The sequence below is a fragment of the Rhinopithecus roxellana genome, chromosome 5 (genome assembly GCF_007565055.1).
Source record: "Rhinopithecus roxellana isolate Shanxi Qingling chromosome 5, ASM756505v1, whole genome shotgun sequence".
NCBI lineage: Eukaryota > Metazoa > Chordata > Mammalia > Primates > Cercopithecidae > Rhinopithecus > Rhinopithecus roxellana.
The window spans coordinates 65,047,661-65,057,768 of NC_044553.1; the positions used below are offsets into that span (position 1 = coordinate 65,047,661).

Genomic DNA, 10,108 nt, shown 5'->3' on the forward strand with positions numbered 1-10,108 from the left:
TCACCATCTGTTCTGTATTTTCCTCCCCAGCAGGTATTTTTTCCCCTTTATGGTATATTATGGGGAAAACAGTTGGCCAATCATCCAGCCAGAGTCACAGACACACTTTATGGACTTTGTCCTGTTTCCAGATTTAAATAAGAGAGAAAAAGAAACCGGTATGATTCCAACCTGTGCAGCTGTTCTCTGGAGCAGTAATCCTTTATCTCCACTCCCCTCCTCTCCCATCTAAGTGTGTGCCGCCACCCTATGGAAGATTTGATGGACATGTACTTAAGCCTCCTAAGGCCCAGAACTATCCTTTTAGTTGGGAACTAAAGGGTGACAAAGGTTGTCACTTTAAGGTGGATAATGATACAAATGAGCACCAGTTATCTTTAAGAACCACCAGTTTAGGGGCCGGTGCAAAGGATGAATTGCACATTGTTGAAGCAGAGATCATGAATAATGAAGGCAGTCCAATTAAGGTAACACAGGCAACTTTGAAAACATCTGTACAGCCAACAGTTTCCCTTGGGGGCTTTGAAATAACACCACCCATGGTCTTACCGTTGAAATATGTTTCAGGGCCAGTGCATATGAGTGGACAATACTTAGTAGCTGTGGAGGAAGCTGCAGAGTCAGAAGACAAAGAGGAGGAGGATGGGAAATTCTTAAGTATATCTGGAAATCGATCTGCCCTGCAGGTGGTAGCAAGTTTCCGCAGAAAAAAGTAAAACGTGCTGCTGACAAAGATGATGATGATGATGAAGAAGGTGATAATGATGATGATTTTGCTGAAGAGGAAACTGAAGAAAAATCTTCAGTGAAGAAATCTACAGGAAGTATTTCAACCCAAAATGCAAAACAACAAAACCAGAATGGAAAAGACTCAAAACCATCAACATGAGATTAAAAGGTCAAGAATCCTTCAAAGCACAAGAAAAAACTTTTTTTTTTTTTTGAGACGGGAGTCTTGCTCTGTCGCCCAGGCTGGAGTGCAGTGACCGAATCTCGGCTCACTGCAAGCTCCGCCTCCCAGGTTCATGCCATTCTCCTGGCTCAGCCTCCTGAGTAGCTGGGACTACAGGTGCCTGCCACCGCGCCAGCTAATTTTTTTTGTATTTTTAGTAGAGACGGGGTTTCACCGTGGTCCCGATCTCCTGACCTTGTGATCCGCCCGCCTCGGCCTCCCAAAGTGCTGGGATTACAGGTGTGAGCCACTGCACCCGGCCTAAGAAAAAACTTTTAAAACACCAAAACGACTTAGTTCTGTAGAAGACATTAAAGCAAAAATGCAAGCAAGAATAGATGAAGGTGGTTTTCTTTCTTTTTTTTTTTTTTTTGAGACAGAGTCTCGCTCTATCTATCGCCCAGGCTGGAGTGCAATGGCCGGATCTCAACTCACTGCAAGCTCTGCCTTCCGGGGTTCACGACATTCTCCTGCCTCAGCCTCCCGAGTAGCTGGGACTACAGGCGCCCGTCACCTCGCCCAGCTAGTTTTTTGTATTTTTTTTAAGTAGAGACAGGGTTTCACCATGTTAGCCAGGATGGTCTCGATCTCCTGACCTCGTGATCTGCCCGTCTTGGCCTCCCAAAGTGCTGGGATTACAGTCTTGAGCCACCTCACCTGGCCGATGAAGGTGGTTTTCTTCCCAAAGTGGAGGCCAAGTTCATCAGTTATGTGAAGAATTGCTTCCGGGTGACTGACCAGGAGGCTATTTGAGATCTCTGGCAGTGGAGGAAGCCTCTTTAAGAATAGTTTAAACAGGTTGTTCACATTTTTTCATCTTATTTCATTGTGTAACAGTTGATATCTGGCTGTCCTTTTTATAATGCAGGGTGAGAAGTTTCCCTACCATGTTTGAGAAATGTCTGGATTCCATCGCCGAGAATGTGTTGTCTAAAACACCTGTTTAGTATTTAAAGGTAGAACTCTGCCCTTTGCTTGGTTTTAAGTATGTGTGAAATGTTACTACGGGACGTGGTAGTAGTGATGGTCAGACATGGAAATCGTGAGAAGACAAAACTAAACATGTGGAATACACCCAGTATTTGAAGAAAAAATAAAGAAAAGCTTTCACAAAGACGTAGCTAATGTTTATTTCAGTGAGATTGGTGTTTAGGAATGAACAGTTTGACACAGAAGGACTGGTGACAGGGAAGAGCACAAAACCTTTTCTGGTACCAGTGGTCAGGGCATTCATAGTGATGGTTCTCTCTGCCTAGATGCTCTGGCCCCAGGCCTGGCAGAGTGGCCCTGAGCTGCCTAGCATGAGCTCCATCTACTGAGACAGGCCTTGCCTGACCCCCAGTCTCCATCATCTCAGTCTCTTGTATTGTCATCATGTGACTGCACGTGAATTTCCCTTGTTTATCTTGCTTTATGTTTAGACTCTTCATCTTTTTTTTTTGAGATGAAATTCCATTCTTGTCGCCCAGGCTGGAGTGCAATGGCATGATCTTGGCTCACTGCAACCTCTGCCTCCTGGATTCAAGCGATTCTACTGCCTCAGCCCCCTGAGTAGCTAGGATTACAGGCACGCACCACCACGCCTAGCAAATTTTTGTATTTTCTAGAGACAATACAAAAGAGTATTGTAGAGACAGGGTTTCACCATGTTGGCCAGACTGGTCTCAAACTCCTGACTTCAGGTGATCTGCCCGCCTCAGCCTCCCATAGTGCTGGGATTACAGGCATGAGCCACCGCGCCTGGCCTACACTGTCTATCTTTAACCCTACCTAGGATGTGGACCCCATGAAAGCCAGGGCCTCATTTGTCTTGTTCCTTCCCATAGAGCAGTGCCTGAAAGAAGGCTTGTCATGAGTTGAGTACACATTTTCATTTCACCAATAGTTTATAAGCTTTTTGCTCACCTAGAGCTATTAATCTGTGGGTTACCTCACGGTCCCTTTTGTGCTGTCACAGTCCTTCCAACCCTGTGTAAGCAATTCATTCTATTGACTTTGTTTGAAATACCCAGAGTGGTTTCTGTTTTCATGACTTGACCTTGTCAAAGGGTGATGAGACCAGCCCTCAATATCTGGGGTGAGTGGGAAGTAAATGTATTGCTTACTATTGAAAGGGAGAGCTATGTTAGTCAGGCACATTCTCTCTGAGCAGAACCTTCTGCTAATATTATATAAGGCTCTGGGGAAGCATGGATTTCAGGGATTGGAGGACATTTAGAGACATAAATGTGTTGACAATATCTGCAGAAGCACTCTCTGAGACTGTTGTTGATTGGCACTCAGAGGCATGTTTATTGAAATGAGTCCATCCTGCCTGGCTGACATGTAGAAGTGAGGGTTGACAATGATTGGTTGGCTTGCAAAAGCAGTCACTGAGACAAGTCGTTGATCAATAGAACAGGTTTAAAATCAGTTTTGGTGACTTCTCGTTACCATGGTTATATAGAAATCAGTCTTTCTGAATTAGTGAACACTTACTTTGTTTTTACGTTCAACCCTGACTGATAGACCTACCTTAGTCCAGGTTTGGACTCTAGGTCTTTTATAAACTATGCCCCTTATTAACTTTGTGACATTTCTTGAATAAGTCACTTAACTTTACTAAACTCCTCATTTATCAGATAGGGCCAATGATGCCTACCTCTCAGATTATTCTGAGATTAAGTGTTATAATGGTTATGAACACCATAAATTACAAAACATTCTGAAAGCATAAAACACATTTGAAAGCCTCTTAAACTCTAAAGTGCTATATAATTATAAATATTTACATTATCTTTTCAGTATTTAGTATTGTTTTAGTACTCATATTATTATCACGCCCTGGTCTTAAGTCTCAGCTGAAATGTTTTTTTCCTCCAAGAAAGTATCCTTAACTACTCAAGTCTTTATTGATCTTCTTTTTTTCTGGTTTTGATATTTATCATATTTACTGAAAAAATTAGCCCTTATACTTATTTTATCTTGATTATTCACTGTAATTTGTGGTTATTGGTCTTATCTCCCCAACCCAGATTTTAGGCAAGAATTTTGTCTTCATTAACGTCAACAAATATCAGAGCTGCTGAGTTCATGAGACCAAGGTCAGTAAGTAATAGCACATGTATTCCCGCTCCATTGTGAACCTATAGAGACGTAGCTATGTTATTGAAGAGTGTTGTCCTCCTAAGCCCACACATTGCCTTAGGATTATTTTCATCACAGCACTCCAGGCAGTCACTATAAGTTCAGTGGTATTATATCTGAGATAAAACCTACCGGCTATGGTGGATCTATGTTAATCTTCTCATTTTCCAAAAGAGGAAATTAAGACCCAAAGAGGAAGTGATTTACTCATGGAGCACAAAGTCAGAATGATAACTCATGTCTCCTATTCCTTGTCGTCACTCTTTCTTCAACATCATGAAACATGCTGCTTGTCAGTCTCCCCAAGGTGCCTGACGCAGTGGCTGAGGTCGTACTGAGTGCTCAATAAACACCTGTGGCTAACTTTCTTAGGGCTGAATTTACTCTGGTATTTGGAAAGCAGAGCGTTTCCACAATACTGTTGACATTGTAATTTAATATTGTTGGGTCTGCCTCGGTGGCAGCTTAATTCATGATTGTGAATTATCTGACCATTTACTTCAAATTTGTAGTATTCAAACACTTTTTCTTCTATGACGATGTCCACAAAGGATATCCCAAATCTGCTAGCATGCATACCCACTCCTCCACCTCACTGCTTGCCAAAGTCTACAAGTTATACAAATGGAATCATAATTGCACAAAACCTTCTTGGCTAAATATGGTAATGGAAAATACATTAATCACATTCATAATGAAAATTCAGTATAAAAAGTGTAAGTCTAAAAATATGTTTGCATGAAATTAGTTTATTCTCCTCTCAGTAATTTAAGACTGAGTTTGATGCATTTGAGCGAAATTTTCCTCTCAGTTCTCTCTCCTGGGCATTTAACTGGGCACCTAACAAACCAATTTTTAAAGGCAGTATGTTTTTTAAACCCCAGTGCCAATAGAATTTTTGCTGTTTGGAGGTGGTTGTTGTAAACTATATCTCGATGTCTTGAGAAAGGGAGTCTTTGCTCACTAAAAGTCCAGACCACCAAATTCCTTCAGATAGAGTTCGTAATATGCATTAATCCATAGCAATAATAGCTGTTACTTACCATTGTAACCAAGCCAGCCTCACTCTCTTTCATTTCCTATGTTATCTCTGGGAAAATAGTGGGTATTGTGCCTTCTACAAACAGGTTCAGGCCCGTGAAATTTAGAATTGTACCCCCTACTCCCACAAGTCCTTTCTTACCACATTTCATTTCGTAAAATAAAATGTGACCAACTAGGAAAGCCAATTTATGAATACTCTAATAGTAATGTTCATAGGGGCCATAGAAATGTTTATAGGTTTTGAGACTGAAATTTCATCTCCTAGAATTTATTCTAAGAAAAGTTCAGGCTGGGCATGGTGGCTCACACCTGTAATCCTAGCACTTTGGGGGGCTGAGGTGGGTGGATCACCTGAGCTCAGGAGTTCAAGAACAACCTGGGCAACATGGTGAAACCCTGCCTCTACCAAAAATACACAAAATTAGCCAGTCGTTGTGGTGCATGCCTGTAATCCCGGCTACTCAGGAGGCTGAGGCAGGAGAATCACTTGAACCCAGGAGGCAGAGGTTACAATGAGCCGAGATTGTGCCACTGCACTTCAACCTGGGTGACAGAGTGAGACTCCGTCTCAAAAAAAAAAAAAAAAAAAAAAAAAAAAAAAAAAAAAAAGGAAAGAAAAGAAAAGGAAAGAAAAAACTCAAAAAAAGGAAAAAAAATAAAATTGGGAAAGTGACAAAATGTCCAACTATAGGAAAATAATTATTCATTATATGTCTACCTCAAGGGCTGTGACACCAAAGGCTAATAGCAACGTAAACAGCTCTTACATTACGGTCATAAATAAAAAATAGAAAAAATAGTATATAGATGTGTATTATTGTTCAGATCATATAAATATAGGTATGAGTGAAGACTGGAAGGTAGTGAACAAAGACAAAAATGATTTACATCAGAGTGGCAGGAGAATGGTGGTGTTTTGGTGGTGATCATTTTTAAAATGTTCTTTAGTAATGCAAAAAATTAGTAGTATACCAGTAGAGTTAGTATTATGGTATATGAAAGCAGAAAGAACACTAGTTTGGGAGTCAGAAAATGCTACCAACTGGTAATGTAAACCTGGAAAGTTATTTTGCTCTCTGATCTCATGTTTTTCATCTATAAAATGAGCAAGTTAGACCGAGTACAGTGGCTCACGCTTGTAATCCCAGCACTTTGGGAGGCCAAGGCAGGCAGATCACGAGGTCAGGAGACCGAGACCATCATGGTCAACATGGTGAAACTCCATCTCTACTAAAACACAAAAAAAAGTAGCCAGGCATGGTGGCACATGCCTGTAGTCCCAGCTACTCAGAAGGCTGAGGCAGGGGAATTGCTTGAACCCGAGAGGTGGAGGTTGCATAGAGCCAAGATCACACCACTGCACTCCAGCCTGGGTGACAGAGCAAGACTCCGTCTCAGAAAAAAAAAAAAAGGAGCAAGTTATTTCTAAGTTATGTAGTTTTAAATTATATTATATCATCTTTCATGGATTTACTTACTTCTTTAAGTTGTTGTTTAAAAGTGTTTGAAGATTTTTAAGGATGGTAAATATTTGTTAAATTTCAGGGTCTTGGTTCCAGTAAAGAAATTCTCAGGTTTCAGTTTTAAGCTTAGCAAAATGGGTTACACAAAATAAAAAGCAATATATCTGTCTTGTCTCAAAACCAGTCTTTTTTTTTAGCTTAAGAATTTGTAAGAATTTGATGTACCCACTTTTCAGAAAAGCTCATACTTTTAACCTGCTACTGATTACATAATTAACCAGGCAGAAAAATGTCTTTGGAAGATGGAGAAATAGTATTATTCAAGGACAATCGGATAGTGTGAGTGAATAAATGGAAGTTTGACTGCCCTCTTCTAATTGCTGCAAGACACAGTGATATGTATATTTTCATTTTATGTGCTAACAAGTCAACAAATAAAGATCCCCTGTAGTGGCAGTATGTTCATCAACAAAACCTTCCCTAGAAGTGCTACTTGGAAGCTGTTGGGTGCCTAAGAATCAGTGTTAAGAACACATTTTACTTAGCTTGGCTCCAAAACTTAGTTCCTTTTCTAAGGCTGCCCTTCTCCCTTTCCTCTGCAGATGCAAGTCCAACCCACCTTTTGGGTATCAAAGGCCTAGCAGAGGCTTTGTGGTCACATCTACATGGGTCTAAATCATTGCCTTCCCCTCACCAGCTGTGTGGCCATGCTCTTCTCTGAGCATCATGATCTACCTATCAAGCCCTTCCTTACATAGCTGTGGCACAGAGAACTAATACTTAATGTCCTGGTATAGTGCCAGGAATTTGGTGAGTATTAAATAAATGTCGAGGCCGGGCATGGTGGCTCATGCCTGTAATCCCAGCACTTTGGGAGGCTGAGGCAGGCAGATTGCCTGAGGTCAGGAGTTTGAGACCAGCCTGGCCAACATGGTGAAACCCCGTGTCTACTAAAAATACAAAGATTAGCCGGGCGTGGTGGTGGCGCCTGTAAACCCAGCTACTCAGGAGGCTGAGGCAGGAGAATTGCTTAAACCTGGGATGTCGAGGTTGCAGTGAGCCAAGATGGCGCCACTGCACTCCAGCCTGGGTGACTGAGCGAGACTCTGACTCAAAAATAAATAAATAAATAAAAATAAATATTGAGATGTTTCTCATTTTCTGATTCCCTCTTTTAAGACTCCTTGTCTATAGTACTGTTTGTAACATTTACTTTGGCACCACATATGTTTCTCAAATGACTCATATAACTAGTCTACTAACTCTCTTTGCTATAGGATCTGGCTCTAAGATAAGCATCCATTGAACATGCTAGAAGCTTGAAGAGAAATCCAGTAACATCATCTATTATGAAGCAAAAGGTAGAGCTAATATTTACTGAGTGGTTCTAAATATTAGCCACTGTGCTGAGGACTTCTAATGTATTATCTCCTTAAATCCTTACAAAAATTTCATGTGGTAGGTAATATTTATTACTCCTCTCTACTAATGAAGAGATGGCATTTAGAAAGGCTAATTCATATGACCAAGAGACACAGTTAATAAATGACAGCTGAGATCTGTAACCCACATTCCTCTGATTTTGAATTTAAACTCTCTTTAAGAAATGAATTTGTTATCGACAATGACACTTGTAGAGTTGCTACAGAGTGCCCAAGGGCCCACAATCCAACTCCAGATTTGTAGATGGAGTGGTGCCTTTGACTAATGACTGTTCGAATCTGGCTCTGCAGCCGTATTCTAGCTCTGATGTCACTACATGGCTCATATTTCTGCTCCACCAGCTGCAGGATAACAAAGAAAGGAAAGGAGGGATTGTCGGCTCCTTGACAAAAGTGAACTCTATTAACCTACCTAGAAGAAAAGCAAGAGAGTGTCTAAGCCCCATCTCTAGTCAGACTTTTCTCAGATGATATAATTGTTATCTCCTAATTGACTTTCACAAAATTTGATCCTGCTCTATGATAGATGTTTTTTTCTCTTATATCTGTATTGGTTTTGTTTCTGTTTAGACGGAGTCTCACTCTGTCGCCCAGGCTGGAGTGCAGTGGTGTGATCTTGGCTCACTGCTACCTCTGCCTCCTGGGTTCAAGTGATTTTCCTGCCTCAGCTTCCTGAGTAGCTGGGATTACAGATGCATGCCACCACGCCTGGCTAATTTTTGTATTTCTAGTAGAGACAGAATTTCACCATGTTGGCCAGGCTGGTCTCAATCTCCTGACCTCATGATCCACTCGCCTTGGCCTCCCAAAGTGCTGGGATTACAGGAGTGAGCCACCGCGCCCGGCCTATCTATATCAGTTTTAAATGGCTAAATTAATGACTTTTGGAAAGAAACACAGTAACTCTTACTGAACACTAAAGCTACTGAATCATCGCTGAATATTTAAAAATCTTGATATTCCAGGTTTCTTTAATGGACCCACATATTTTCTGAATATTTTATACCAAGATAATGATGATTATATTACATGAAAATTCGAAAGTAGTCTCTATTGAATGCATATCGCTTGCACACCATTGTGAAGTCAAAACATTGTTAAGTAGAACAATTTTAAGTTGGGGACCATCTGTATGTTTCCTTCAAAAGTTCCTTATATGTGCAAGTGTTGGTGAGGGTGTTGAGCAACCAGAACTCTTACACCTTGTCGGTAAGAAAGTAAACTGATACAACCACTTTGGAAAAGAGTGTGTCAGTTTCTGAGAAAGTTAAATATACGGCTACCATACAATGACCCAGCTGTTCCACTCTAGGTATTCACCCAGGAGAAATGAAATCATACATCCATGCAAAGTCTTGTACATGAATTTTTGTAGCAGTTTCATTCATAAAAGCTTGAAATTGGACATAATCTAAATATCTATTAGCAGGAGAATGGATAGTGATTCTGGAAGCCTAACTTCCCGAATGGGGTCAGCCTCCCTTCTTTAAGCTTTTCTTATAATGAGCTCCACCATGTGAAGAGCTTGAAAGTTGTCATTCTCATTCTTACAATAAGAAAAAAAAAATGAACAAACTAAAAATTCATAACTGTTCTTAGACCTGTCAGAAATTTGATACAGCAAGGCAAACCACCGCCCTGAAATCTGGAGGAACAGGCTGGCACGGAGAGTTGAGCCAAGATCAGCTTACCTGGAGCAGAAGCTACTGAAGCCATAAACTGATGGGAATACTAAATAGTTATTTTGACAAATTCCTGGAGGCTGAGTATGGACTAATGTGAGCATGAGATACTCCTGGGATCCACAGTCTTGGGGTTGGGGGGAGGCTATTGTAGGTGGTACACTTTCATGGGTTATTCCCAGAAGCCCCACGAGGTTCTCATGGTGAAGAGCTAAGAGAAAACTTAGCAGTAATCATTTTGAAATACTCTCAAAGCATTTTTCCATAACAAAAATCTACTCTTCTTGAGAAAAGGACTTTACCAGAGTCTTATGAGCTTAGGAGAGGGGCAATTCCTCAACTTAAGCCCTGCTGTCCTTCCCGTCTCACCTGGAGAAAAAAGGTTAAGAAACATTTGTG

The 10,108-nt window shown here is 40.9% G+C and overlaps 1 pseudogene; it reads left to right on the forward strand.

The window, feature by feature from the left end:
* The first annotated feature begins 249 nt into the window (after window positions 1–249).
* Window positions 250–1,735, forward strand: LOC104670919 (annotated as a pseudogene).
* The last annotated feature ends 8,373 nt before the right edge of the window (window positions 1,736–10,108 follow it).